General features: G+C 44.9%; 1 protein-coding gene across 1 annotated transcript in view; it reads right to left on the bottom strand.

Moving 5' to 3' along the window:
* SGF29 (SAGA complex associated factor 29) overlaps nt 1-11,471 on the bottom strand; it is a 27,167-nt gene extending 15,696 nt beyond the window's left edge. Inside the window, exon 1 of the mRNA XM_024744240.1 lies at nt 11,311-11,471. The gene's annotated coding sequence lies outside the window, so the exon portion shown is untranslated. The remainder of the gene's footprint in view (nt 1-11,310) is intronic.
* Nucleotides 11,472-12,473: the final 1,002 nt, after the last annotated feature.

Raw genomic sequence — 12,473 nt, forward strand, 5'->3', positions numbered from 1 at the left:
GGGGGTGAGGGGCCGGGGTACCAAAAAAAAAAAAAAAAAAAAAAAAAATCCCAGGTGGCTTCTTTGCAGAAATTAACAAGCTCATCCTAAAATTAATATAAAAATTCAAGGGATCCAGAATAGCCAAAATAATCTAGAAAAAGTTTTGCCAATTACAAAACGTACTATAAAGCTATAGTAATCAAGATGGCGTGGTACTGGCATAAGGGTAGACATAAAGATGAATGGAACAGAATCAAGAGACCATAAATAAACCCTTATATCCATGGTCAACTGATTTTCCACAAGGTTGCCAAGACAACTTAATGGGGAAAGAATAGTCTTTTTTGATAAATGGTGCAAGGACAACTGGATGTCCACATGTAAAAGAGTGAATTTGGGGCCCTACCTCAGACCATATATAAAAATGATCTGAACAGACAGTTGTCCAAAGAAGATATACAAATGGCCAACAAGCACATGAAAAGATGCTTGATATCATTAGCCATCAAGGAAATGCAAATCAAAACCACAGGAGATACCATTTCACACTCACTAGGATGGCTATAATGAGAATGAGACATAATAACAAGTGTTGGTGAGGATGTGGAGAAACGATATGAACGGGTAAAGTGTGGTATTATCCAACGTATGAGGGTTCCGATATCTCTGCATGTGCACCAACATGTGACATTCTCAGTCTTTTTGATTATAGCCATCCTACTGGGTGTGAAATGGTAACCAGTGGTTTTGATTTGCATTTCCTTGATGGCTAATGATGTTGAACATCTCTTCATGTGTTTACTGGCCTTTGTGTATCTTCTCTGGAGAACTGCCCTTTGCCATTTTTAATTGGTTTTTAAAAAAATGATTACTGAATTGTGTCCTTTGAAGCACATGTTTTTAATTTTTATGAAGTCCAACTTATTTTCATTTGACTGCTTGTGACATATCTTTTTTCCCTCACACGTGCAACACTATTTTTACCACCACAAGCTTTATCTAATGCATTCTAACCTAGAGAAGAACATGTCCCTTAAAAAAAAAAAGTCTGGCTGCATTAATTAGAACCACACAAAATCAGGGATCTAGAGTTTAAGAGATTCAAAGGGGATAAACTTGAGAATGATCAGCATAGAGGTCGTTGCTAAAGTCTCGGGAATTGACGACGCTAGGGATGATCTGCTGAGCGAGCAAAGAGGAAGGGGGAAAGAGCCCCACTGAACCACAACCAAGGTGAAGGTGTGGACCAAAGAAGAGTCCAGTGGGAAGATCCCTGGAAGGAACGGATCAGCACGGAAAAGGGTTGTTCTCTCCCGCCACATAAAGCAGAATCCTGGTCAGAACCATGCCTTTTACATGCCTACACTGTGCATATTAAAACTGGGGGAATGGGGCTTCCGTGGTGGCGCAGTGGCTAAGCATCCGCCTGCCAACGCAGGGGACACGGGTTCGAGCCCTGGTCCAGGAAGATCCCACATGCCACAGAGCAACTAAGCCCGTGCACCACAACTACTGAGCCTGTGCTCTAGAGCCCGCGAGCCACAGCTACTGAGCCCGCGTGTGCCGCAACTACTGAAGCCCACGCACCGAGAGCCTGTGCTCCACAACAAGAGAAGGCACAGCAATAAGCCGGCGCACCACAATGAAGAGTAGCCCCCACTCGCTGCAACTAGAGAAAAGCCCGCGTGCATCAACGAAGACCCAATGCAGCCAAAAATAAATAAAAGTAAAGTAAAATAAAAATAGAACTGGGGGAAGCCCCCCCCCCAGCCGGACAGTGGGTTTTACTTTATACAAGCATTGATAGCAAGCACTCCCACTCCACTGCCAGGTAAATCAGTTACCTTCCGAGAATTCTGACACTTCAAGCCTTCTCCCTCCTAATACCTTTGCTCCTGCCCTCAGACCCACCACCATGCAGGAGGGGTATAGTAGCAAATAAAGATAACAATTTCCTGCTAGCCGGGCTGTGACGCAGACAGAGGTGGAGCCTTGAAGGGGAGGCCAAGCAGAAGGAGGAGGATTTACAGGTGGAGGAAATGTGAGCCTGTTGGCTGAGGGGCGGGAGCACACTGAGAACAAGTCCAAGGACGAGAGAATGGGACTGCATCTGAAGAGGCCGGAGGGTGAGGGGTGGCATCCAGCCCTCAGACATATCCAGTGTCATCTGTCATTATTTGCTGACATTTCTTCTGGTCTGTCTTATCTACACACACTCAAACGCAGATGTCTTGTCCCATTCCACCCTACCCTCCAAAGAGGCTGAAAGGGTGTGCCATCTACACCCTCTCCCTCTCTGCCAAGGAAACAAACATTACACTTTTTTCAACAACCAGATCAAAACTGGTCTTATCTGACCATCCCTAAATAAGCCTAACTTTTCTCTTGACTTTTCCTGGAACCTACCTAGACCTATAAACTGGCTTTCCAGCCAGTGGATGTAGGTAGATCTTTTCTTCCCCAACCAGCCTGGAAGCTCCTCAGGCAAGAACAGTCATCTCTGCTGTCATCAACAACCCCTTTTCACCAATAACCCCACTGGTAAGTAGTGTTGGAAAATCGACAGGAACTTCATATTTTTACTCCTTCACACACCACCTCTCTCCTGCCCTGCCACCCCTCCCCGAAGTTAGGTCCATTTTGAAATTCCCGTAACAACGATTCGTGTTGGCTGGACATCTCCACCAGAGGAGACCCCAAATCACTCTGCCCAGCACAGACACTCCTTATGTGATTCTACTTCTGTATGTTAGAAATGTTCCATAATAAAAGAAATTTTGTTAAATCAATGTACCCAGAAAATATTCTAAAATTAGATGATGATAATGGTTGCACAACTCCGAATATACTTTAAAAGACGCAATAAATTATACATTTTAAATGGGTGAGTCGTATGGTAGGTGAATTATATCTCAGTAAAACTGTTCAAAAAAAAAAATCAGTATGTCCAAAAGCAAGCTCATCCCCTCCCTACTCACCCCACCCCCAAACCCCTAGCGGCAGCACACCGCTCTTAGCCCATTCAGCGCCTACGCTGGAACCTGAGTTACTGCCAACTCCCCCTTCTCCCTCGATCCTCATGTCCAACCAATCGCCACTCTGGCTGATTTACTGCCCCAGTATTTCAGGCCTCCATCCACTCATTTTCCGTCCTTCACTCGTTGGTTCAGGCTGTATCAGGTCCGTCTCACCGTAACTTATACGGCAGCCTCCTAGCTGGGCTTCCTCCCTGCTTTCTCGTCTCCCTCAAACCCACCCTCTGCAGAGCTCCAGGACTGTCCATCTAGAAGACAAGTGTGGCTGTGTCATTTCCCTACCAAAACCTTTCAATCCCCTCCCACGTCCCCCCGCCAGGAGAAGTCAAGCCCTTAATACAAGACACAAGGTCTCCAAAGAGGTTTCCATCCTCATGTCTCCCCAACTCCAACATCACTCAGCCCTGTCTGCCTCACATTTTATATTCCAGTAACACTGAACTGTTCCGCTGTTGACTGGGCGCCGTGTAACTTAAGGTTGTGCTGCTCCCTCTATCTGGGATGTTCTTCCTGCAGGCAGATTACCCCTAATCCTCTGCCTGATTTAACTGTTCTCTAAGACCTGGATTACTACCAAGTCACCCCCTCCTCTAATCATAGAAAGCCCCAGTCTCCTCAGCTGGGTGAAGTTACCTTTCTCTGTGTCCCCATTATACCCTGTGCAGCTCTCCACCACTGTGCCCATCAAATCGTATTACAATTCTGTGTGTGTGTGTATTTGTCCCCTCCCCCAGTGTGTCCAGTCTCTGAGAGCGGGGAGCACTTTATCCTCTGTACCTAGCACAGGGCTGGCACGGTACCCACCATCCTCACTTCTACTCCCATTTAATCTTTAACCATTGCAGTCCGGCGCTCCCTCAGTGCCTGTGATCTCCTGCCAGCTCCTGGAACTTTCTGCTGCACTGAATACCTGACCACACGCTGCTCCTCAAAGCTCTGTTCTCTGGGTTTCCAGGCCTCCAGTCTCCCCTATTTTTCTGTTGCCCTCCTCCTCCACCTCAGTGGACAGTCACCCTGGATCCTCTTCTCATTCTCTAAGCACTCCCTGAGCACTGTCACCAGCTTCAAGCACCCATATTCTGAAACTTCCACATCAGTATCATCAGCCCTGACTTCTCTCCAAGGCTCCCAGCTCAGACCTGCAGCTGCCGCCTGAACGTCCCAACCATGATGCGCCTCAGACACCGTACACTCCCTGCCCTGCACGGCTCTGCCTTCCAGACGTGGGTGAGTGGTGCCCATCACTGTCCAGCCAGCTTCCCAAGCTGGAAATCCTGGGGTCTTCTCCTTGCTCATCTCCAAACCCCATGCCCTTGATCAATCCCCATTCAAATTCTATTGATTTTGCCTCAGAAATTTCTCTTAAATCCAGACCCTTCTCTTCCATCACACCTGTCACTGCCTTAGTTTAGGCTCTCATCACATTACTGCAATATCATCTGTCTCTCTGTCTTACTGTGGTTACACACAAAGTCTGTTCCGCCTAAGGGGGAAAAAAAATAAAAGAAAACCCTTAACTACTAGATAATATATGCACACAGTAAAAAAAATTCAAATGATTAAAAGAAACACAATGAAATCTCCCACCCCTTGAGGCAACCCCTGTTGTATATACAAGAAGAAAAAGTATGTTATCTCATAAAACCTTTTGCAATTAGTAGATGCAGAGACAGACAATGAAATTGACGTTGAAACTTTCAGCCAACCAAAGTGAAAAAGTTGACCTACTTGGTCTGGAGGGGAAGGAGTAGGTCAAATACCAAGCCAGGCAGGGCCTAATCCTGCAATCAGAAGGCAGAGGTGGGAAAGGAGGGCCCTGTTTTTGACAAGAGACCTGTCAGGATGCCTTCACATAAAAACACTGACTTGTGACTTTTAAAATGCTCTCTTCTCACCTCAATTCTGTTCAGTGTGAAGTACTGGGTTGGCCAAAAAGATCTTATGGAAAAACCCTAACGAACTTTGTGGCCAACCCAATAATTCTGAAGTAATGAGATGAGTGCCAGGATTCTGGAGGCTCACTTTGCCCACTGGGTAGTGCCCTGCCTAGGAGAACCTCATTTTATGATTTTATCATACAATGAACTACTGCTGTCTCTGGAAGCAGTCGGTACTGAGCTCCCTGAAAGGACCATCAAGCTGCTTCCACTACCTTGAGGCCCCTCCCCTGGGACTTGACTGACAAAAGGCAGCGAGTTCTTCCTACTCCAGTGCCCTCTCTTCTCTGGGGTACTCCTTAACCAGCGAGGCAGTCAGAAACTCCCCTGGCTCTCCAAAGTACTCTGGTCGCAACTCTATTTCCATTTTTTCCTAATTTAGATGAAAAACAAGAAAAGTCAACAACATCAAAGAATATCTTAAAGCAAATCCCAGCAACCTACAATGATTTTCATTTTGTATGATACCTTCTGTATATATAATATACAGATCATCCCTGACTCACCACGGAGTTATGTTCCGATCAACCCACTAGAAGTTGAAAATATCATAAGTTGAGAATGCACTTGATACACCTAACCCACTGAACGTCATAGCTTAGCTTCGCCTACCTTAGACGTGCTCAGAACACTCACAGTATTAGCCTACAGTTGGGCAAAACCGTCTAACCCAAAGTCTATTTACAATAAAGTGACTATCTCATGCAATTTATTTATTTAAATTTTTAAAAATTTTTAATTAATTAATTAATTTTTTTGCCACACTGCACGGCATGTGGGATCTTAGTTCTCCAACCAGGGATTGAACCCACATCCCCTGCACTGGAAGCATGGAGTCTTAACTAATGGACCGCCGGCGAAGTCCCCTCGTGTAATTTATTGAATACTGCACTGAAAGTGAAAAACAGAATGGCTGCCTAGGTACAGAATGGTTGTAGGTGTGTTGGTTGTTTCCCCTCGTGATTGCCTGCAATACAGCCATCAGGGTAATGAACTGACAGGCATATTTTAGGAGTGTTCCAAGGGGAGGAATGGGGACAGAAGAGCTATAGAGTTCTCACCCTGAGAAAGTGCTCTAACCTTTCTGAGTCTCTATAAAAACCAGAGCACCCACTTGAGGACTAACCACACAAGTAAGGTGATAGACAGTGCCTGGCACAGAGCGTGCACTTAGCAGACACGAGCCGCCTCCTCCTTACCTGTAGATGTGGGTCAGGGGACTGCCAGGAAAAAAGACAGGGACTGTGTTAAGTTGAGCAAAGCAGTCAAAGGCACAAGGAACAGAAAACGCTGATGCATCCCAAGCCTGGGGAAGCAATCACTGCCCCCGCCATTTAAGGGCCCCCTCCTGCTTAAGCTCTGCCTACTGGGTGCGCCCTGCCTGGGAAAACCAACTCATTTTATGATTTTCCAATAAATTACTGCTATCTCTGGATCCAGTCAGCTGTGAACTTGAATTTCCCCAAAAAACACATTCTCAGTAGAGGCAAAGGCTTCTGTGGTTCTCCACTCTGAGGACACTAAGCCTGGTGGTGCAAAGCCAGAATGCAGACTCAGGACCACATCTAACTGAAAGTTCAGGCAGCTCCCAGCTGGGAGGAAACTGAATGTTCAGCCCAAGCTGCCCATTATCTGAGTCCAAGGGTCCCAGCTGATCTCAGCATTAGCCTGTAACCAAGAAGAGGTTACGTAATTCCTGTAAGTTTCAGAATTCTTATGAATTTTGAAGCAAGGCCCAGTACCCTAAACCTTCTGGGTCCTAGAACCCTCTTTTTTCCACTTAGATGGCCACACTTTCTTTTTCTACCCACAAGGGGAACCACTGTTCTGATATTTTCCACTACAGACTAGTTATGCCTATTCCAGAATTTCACAGAAACATAATCATGCCACCCATATTCTTTAGTGTCTGGATTCTTTCACTTAATGTGTTTTGAGATTCATCTGTGTTGCTGTGTGTATCAGGAGTTTGCTTCTTTCTATTGCTGAGGTGCACCTATTGTATGAACAAACTGGTTTGTTTACCTGTTCTCTCTGAATAGCATCTATTTCCACTTTTGGTCATTATGAATAAAACTGCTATGAGCAGTCATATGTGATTCTTTTTAAACACACATATTCATTATTCTTAAGTAAATATTTAGGTCTGGTAATAGCACTCTTAATTTCCCTTTGGGAAACCACCCCTCACCTTGGCTCCAAGGCTGTGTATACCACCTGGGCCCATGAAAGTATTATATTCTCCCTGACCACCATGACTGGTTCAGGAAGAGATATGTGACCCAAATCTGGACAAAATCAATTTCAGATCTTTTGCTAGAGCTATCTGCAAAAAGATAACCTCTTTCTGTTGGTTAAGAGTAGCATGGAGGGCTTCCCTGGTGGCGCAGTGGTTGAGAGTCCGCCTGCCGAAGAGTGAAGTCAGAAAGAGGAAAACAAACACCGTATGCTAATACATATATATGGAATCTAAAAAAAAAAAAATGGTTCTGAAGAACATAGGGGCAGGACAGGAATAAAGACACAGACGTAGAGAATGGACTTGAGGACGTGGGGAGCGGGAAGGGGAAGCTGGGACGAAGTGAGAGAGTGGCATGGACATATATACACTATCAAATGTAAAATAGGTAGCTAGCTAGTGGGAAGCAGCCGCGTGGCACAGGTAGATCAGCTCGGTTCTTTGTGACCGCCTAGAGGGGTGGGATAGGGAGGGTGGGAGGGAGCCGCAAGAGGAAGGAGATATGGGGATATATGTACACATATAGCTGACTCACTTTGTTGTACAGCAGAAACTAACACACCACTGTAAAGCAATCATACTCCAATAAAGATGTTTAAAAAAAAAAGTAATTATACTCCAATAAAGATGTTTTTAAAAAAGAGTAGCATGGAAGCCTGGAACTGATGGAGGCTTTTACCTGCCTGAGGGAGAAATCAACATGGACAAAAGCAGAGCTGAGAAGACACAGAAAATATTGGTGACATAGTTTAGGCTTCTGGATACAGCCATGCCTGAAGCTGATGCACCCAGGACTCCAGATACAGTCAACAGATACTCCTTTTCTGCTTAGACTAGTTTGGGTTACCTTTTTGTTACCTGCAACTGGGAAGTTTGACTAAAAAGAGGTAATTCTTGGGGACAAAGGCTTGAGGTGGAAAGCACATACCAGCTGCTAAACACCCAGCTTAAAACTGTTCTCTGACCCTCTACTAGCAGCCAAGGCCTCATACAAACAAATGCAAACATCCTATACTTAAACCACTCTAAAAAGAATCCCACAGGACTCAAGACAATAAAAGCTTTGTTATTAAGATGATGATTTCCACTTACCCCACCCCCCACCCCCGACCGAAGCTTACACAGGTGATTCTCCTTTAAACCTACATCAATGCTACAAGCCCACCTTCTTTACAGCTGGGGAAACTGAAGTTCAGACAGGTTAAGTTATGCTGGTAACTCAGGAAATACAGGTAGTTGAGCTGGGATTGCAAGTCTGCAAACTATAAAATCTATGCTCTTCCTCCCAATTCTAAGTTTTGTCACAACTTCAGCATATTCAATAGCAAAAGAGACCATGGGAGTAGAAGCAATTTGTCTACTGTAAACTGCCAACCAACTGTTAGGCTATGATTACACTGAAAGTATCACCAGTAAGACAGTGATTCATTGTGCCATCTGAAAGAAAAAGAGGTAGGAAAATAAAGGTAACAATGACAGCTATTCCTGACTACCTACCATGTGCTAAGCACTCTTGCGTAGATTATCCTATTTAACAATCCTGCAAAGTACTGTTCATAGTACTGAGGAAACTTGAGTCTTGGAGAAATAAACGACTTTACCAAGAAAACACAAACAATAAGTGGAAGAGGTGGGATTCAAATTCAGGTTTGTCTGACTCTGCAACCTAAGCCTTAAGGGCTCAAACAACTTAGTATCAACATCCAACTCCCACTGGTTCAGTGTTCACCATTCGACCTTCCTCTCCACAGATACAGTGACCACAAATCCTGAAGTGACATAAATTGGGTATTTTTTCCGAGGCAGATGACTCACCAAAATTCCAAGTGAGATTCATTTTTAAAACCTTTGTAAGAATCTTTGTATATAAATTTAGAAATCAGAAAAAAAGGACTTTGACTTAACATCCCTGCTTCTAGCTCCAGAAAATTGGTCTCTAAAACTATGGACTCTAATTGGACCTACCCACTGAGAAAAGGGTGCCTCGTGGTGGGCCAGGTATTTATAAAATGGACACTCTGGTTTACCAAACACTTCCAAGGCACCGCTTCAGATCCTGGAGGGCACCTCTCAACTGACCTACAATATCCACGCAGAAAAATCCCAGGGCCCCAGCCTCAAACAAGCACAGACTTTTATGCTTCTGTTATGCCTGCCTGAAATGCCTTTGATCCTTTCCCCTCTTCCCCTCTGGATCTCTCAAATTTACTCGTTTTTCAGGGTCCAAATCAAATGGCAGCAAAATTAACACTTTTACAGCAGCACTTGCCAACCTTTTTCAAACCATGGCACTCAGAGAACACATTATTTGTATGGCATACTAGGATAGAAGGACAAAGCTGCTTATAGCCAGAAACAACTGGCAGGGAGATCTGGCTGTCCCAGGCCCCTCTCATCTGCCCTGATGCCAAGGGCAACCAAAACTTCCAGAAACTTCCAAAACACGGTACACCAAATTCCGTTCTGGCACCTGTCACACATACACCCGGCGACTAATTGTTTCACTTGTCCCTCCTGCCACACCTCTTAGAAGAGAGGGATGCACTTTTATTTATCTTTATATTCCCAGCAACTAGCACAGGGCCTGGCACCTACCAAGTCCTCAAAATAGACTGCAGAACTGAACTGAATCCTGGAAACCTCTTAGAAACACCGCAACAATTCTGAACCTGGGCTGTTCAATACCTTCTCCTCCCGGACCGCAGAAAACAAATTAGTTGTAACCAATATCCTCTTAAGAGGGATTGTCTACTTACCACCTATGGAGAAAAGGTACTTTCCCTTTGTAAATTCATTCATTCATTCATTAACATTTATCAAGCACCTACTCTGTGCCAGGCATGAGGGGTATACAGCAGTGAATGAGACAAACAGTCACTGCCTTGACCTTAGGAAACTTACAGTCCAGAAAGGAACACAGATATTAAACAGTTTGGTATACTTAATTGTAGGTGAAATAAACACTCTAAAAGGGATGGATCAGAATACATAAATGGCTAAATCTGAATAAATGACAGAGAACGCCAAAAATGAAAACAGAAATTCTCAGGCAGAAAGGACTGACCAAATACCAAACATACCTACAATTGGACACCCAGGAGTGAAACTTCAAAGCCTCAAGGATAAATATGTGCTGACTGATGGAGGAGGAGAGAGAGGAAGCAAAAGACACCTACAATAACTCAAGGTGCTTGGCCTAAGCAACTGGAAGAAAGAGAAAACTGAGCAAGGCGAAAGGTAAAACTCAAAATTTCAGGAAGAGCAATGACTTGAAGGCAGAAATTTTAGAGTTAAGCACAGTAGACGGTATTTATATTTAAAGCCCAGGAAGTGAACACTGAACAGAGATCTAGGATGACGCTTTGGGGCAGTACAACCATTAAAAGTAAGGAAGAGCAAGAATCAGCAAAGAAGTCAGAGAGAGCTGAAGCTAAAGACGAGAATGTTCCACAAGGCAAACAAAAAACGCGTTTCCATTAAAGACAGTGACTAACTGCATCAAATACTGCTAGGGGTCTCAGAACTAACTTAACACTGAATTTGGCGACCTAGAGATGATCGGTGGCTTTGACAAGGCTCTATTTCAGAGGAGGGGTGGGGGCCAGGCCTGAATGGAGTGGGTTTGGAGGAGAAAGGGTGCTGGTGAATACAGGCTGAAATTTTGGCTGCAAACAGGGGCAGAGAGATGAGCCACCGGGAGGAATGTGAAGGAAGAATGAGGTTGTGTGGTTAAGATGGGCACATCTTGAGCAAATAACAGAAGCTGCCAAGGTTCGGGGCCCATCCTCTGCCCTCGTCTTCTCGCACCTGGGCTGGGTACCCCACCTCTCCCGGCCACCAAGCCAAGCTCCACATGGGGCTGCTTCCCACCTCCGCAGGGCGGGCGGGCGCAAGCGCAAAGCGCAGACCTTACAGAAGGTCTGCGCCAGCCCGCCAGCCCTCCCTCCCTCCCCGCGCCCCGCCTCTCCCCGCCCAGGGCGCGTGCGCACCGCCCCTCAAGCGCCGCCTCAGCAAGGCCCGGGAATGGGGATCTTCAGCCCTCCGCTCCCGCCATTCTCCGGGCGGGGTGGGCGAAGGCTGGGGGGGGTGTCCCAGACCGCGACCCATAGCCACCTACCGAGCTACGAGTGGAAAAGCACGTCGCGCTGGAAACTGCGACAGCGGGAGCGGGCGCGCGGTCGCTCGAATGCTTTTCAAAGTCTGCGGATAACAACGCGCTTGCGTTCGAAGATTCGCGGCAGGGCGAAAATCACACACGCTTTTTTGCCTTTTATGAGCTTGGTCGCAGCGCGGAGGACCTCTCTACGCATGCGCTATCTTCCTCTCTGACATGCCGCGCTGCCCCTTGGGAAATGTAGTTTTCAGTTTACACACTGTTCCCGACTCAACTGAACCTTATTTTACCAAACCAGGGTCCTTGTGTGTTTTCAATATCCTCTCCCATTCCCCAATAAATGCCTCTATAAAACAATAATACTTTTTTTAAACGAGCAGATTGTTGATTGAAGTGGGAGCAGTGGGCATATGAGAATTCTCTGTACTTTCTGCCTCAATTTTGCTGGAAACCTAAAACTGCTCCAAAAAATAAAGTTTATTTTTAAATTCTTTAAAAACAAATAGAAACAAGCAGATCTGTAGACCCAGAAATCATGCTTTTAGGGAATCTTCCCAGGAATGTACTACAGTTGGGTGAGCAAGTATTTAACTACAATGGTCTATATCCTAGCATCTTGTAATTTCTTACATAACCCCTACCAAAGTTTATAATTAATATAAAAATTAATATAAATTAAAAAAATTTTAAATTAATATAATTTTTTTCGATTATTTGATACACTTGCCAGCTCAATAAAGTCAGGATCATCTGTTTTAGTCACCTATGTATTCCAGCTACCTAGCATAGTGCCTGGTATATAATAGGCCTTCAATATTGTTTTATTCATTAGAAGAATCTCAGACATCAACACAAACTGTTTCAGCCCCAAACTTAATGCATCATTTTCTTCCTGCAAGCTTGCTTTTCTTTCTGTGGTCTCTCAATAAATGGCATGACCATCTACCCAGTCTCAGCTTTATATCCTGCATTTTATGAGGCTTATGCTAGCAAGGATTTCACATTTTCGTGTTTGTAGGAGTCTCAGAAGCTATTTCTCCTGAATGTCAAATACCAACTTCAGATTCTCCTCAGGGGAGATTTGACACTCACAACTTTTTGTTTGTTTGACTTTAATTTCTTATGTTTCCTACAATAAACATGTATCACTTAAAATGTATCACTTG

Source organism: Neophocaena asiaeorientalis, unplaced genomic scaffold, assembly GCF_003031525.2.
Source record: "Neophocaena asiaeorientalis asiaeorientalis breed wild unplaced genomic scaffold, Neophocaena_asiaeorientalis_V1.1 scaffold91, whole genome shotgun sequence".
In the NCBI taxonomy this organism is placed as follows: Eukaryota; Metazoa; Chordata; class Mammalia; order Artiodactyla; family Phocoenidae; genus Neophocaena; species Neophocaena asiaeorientalis.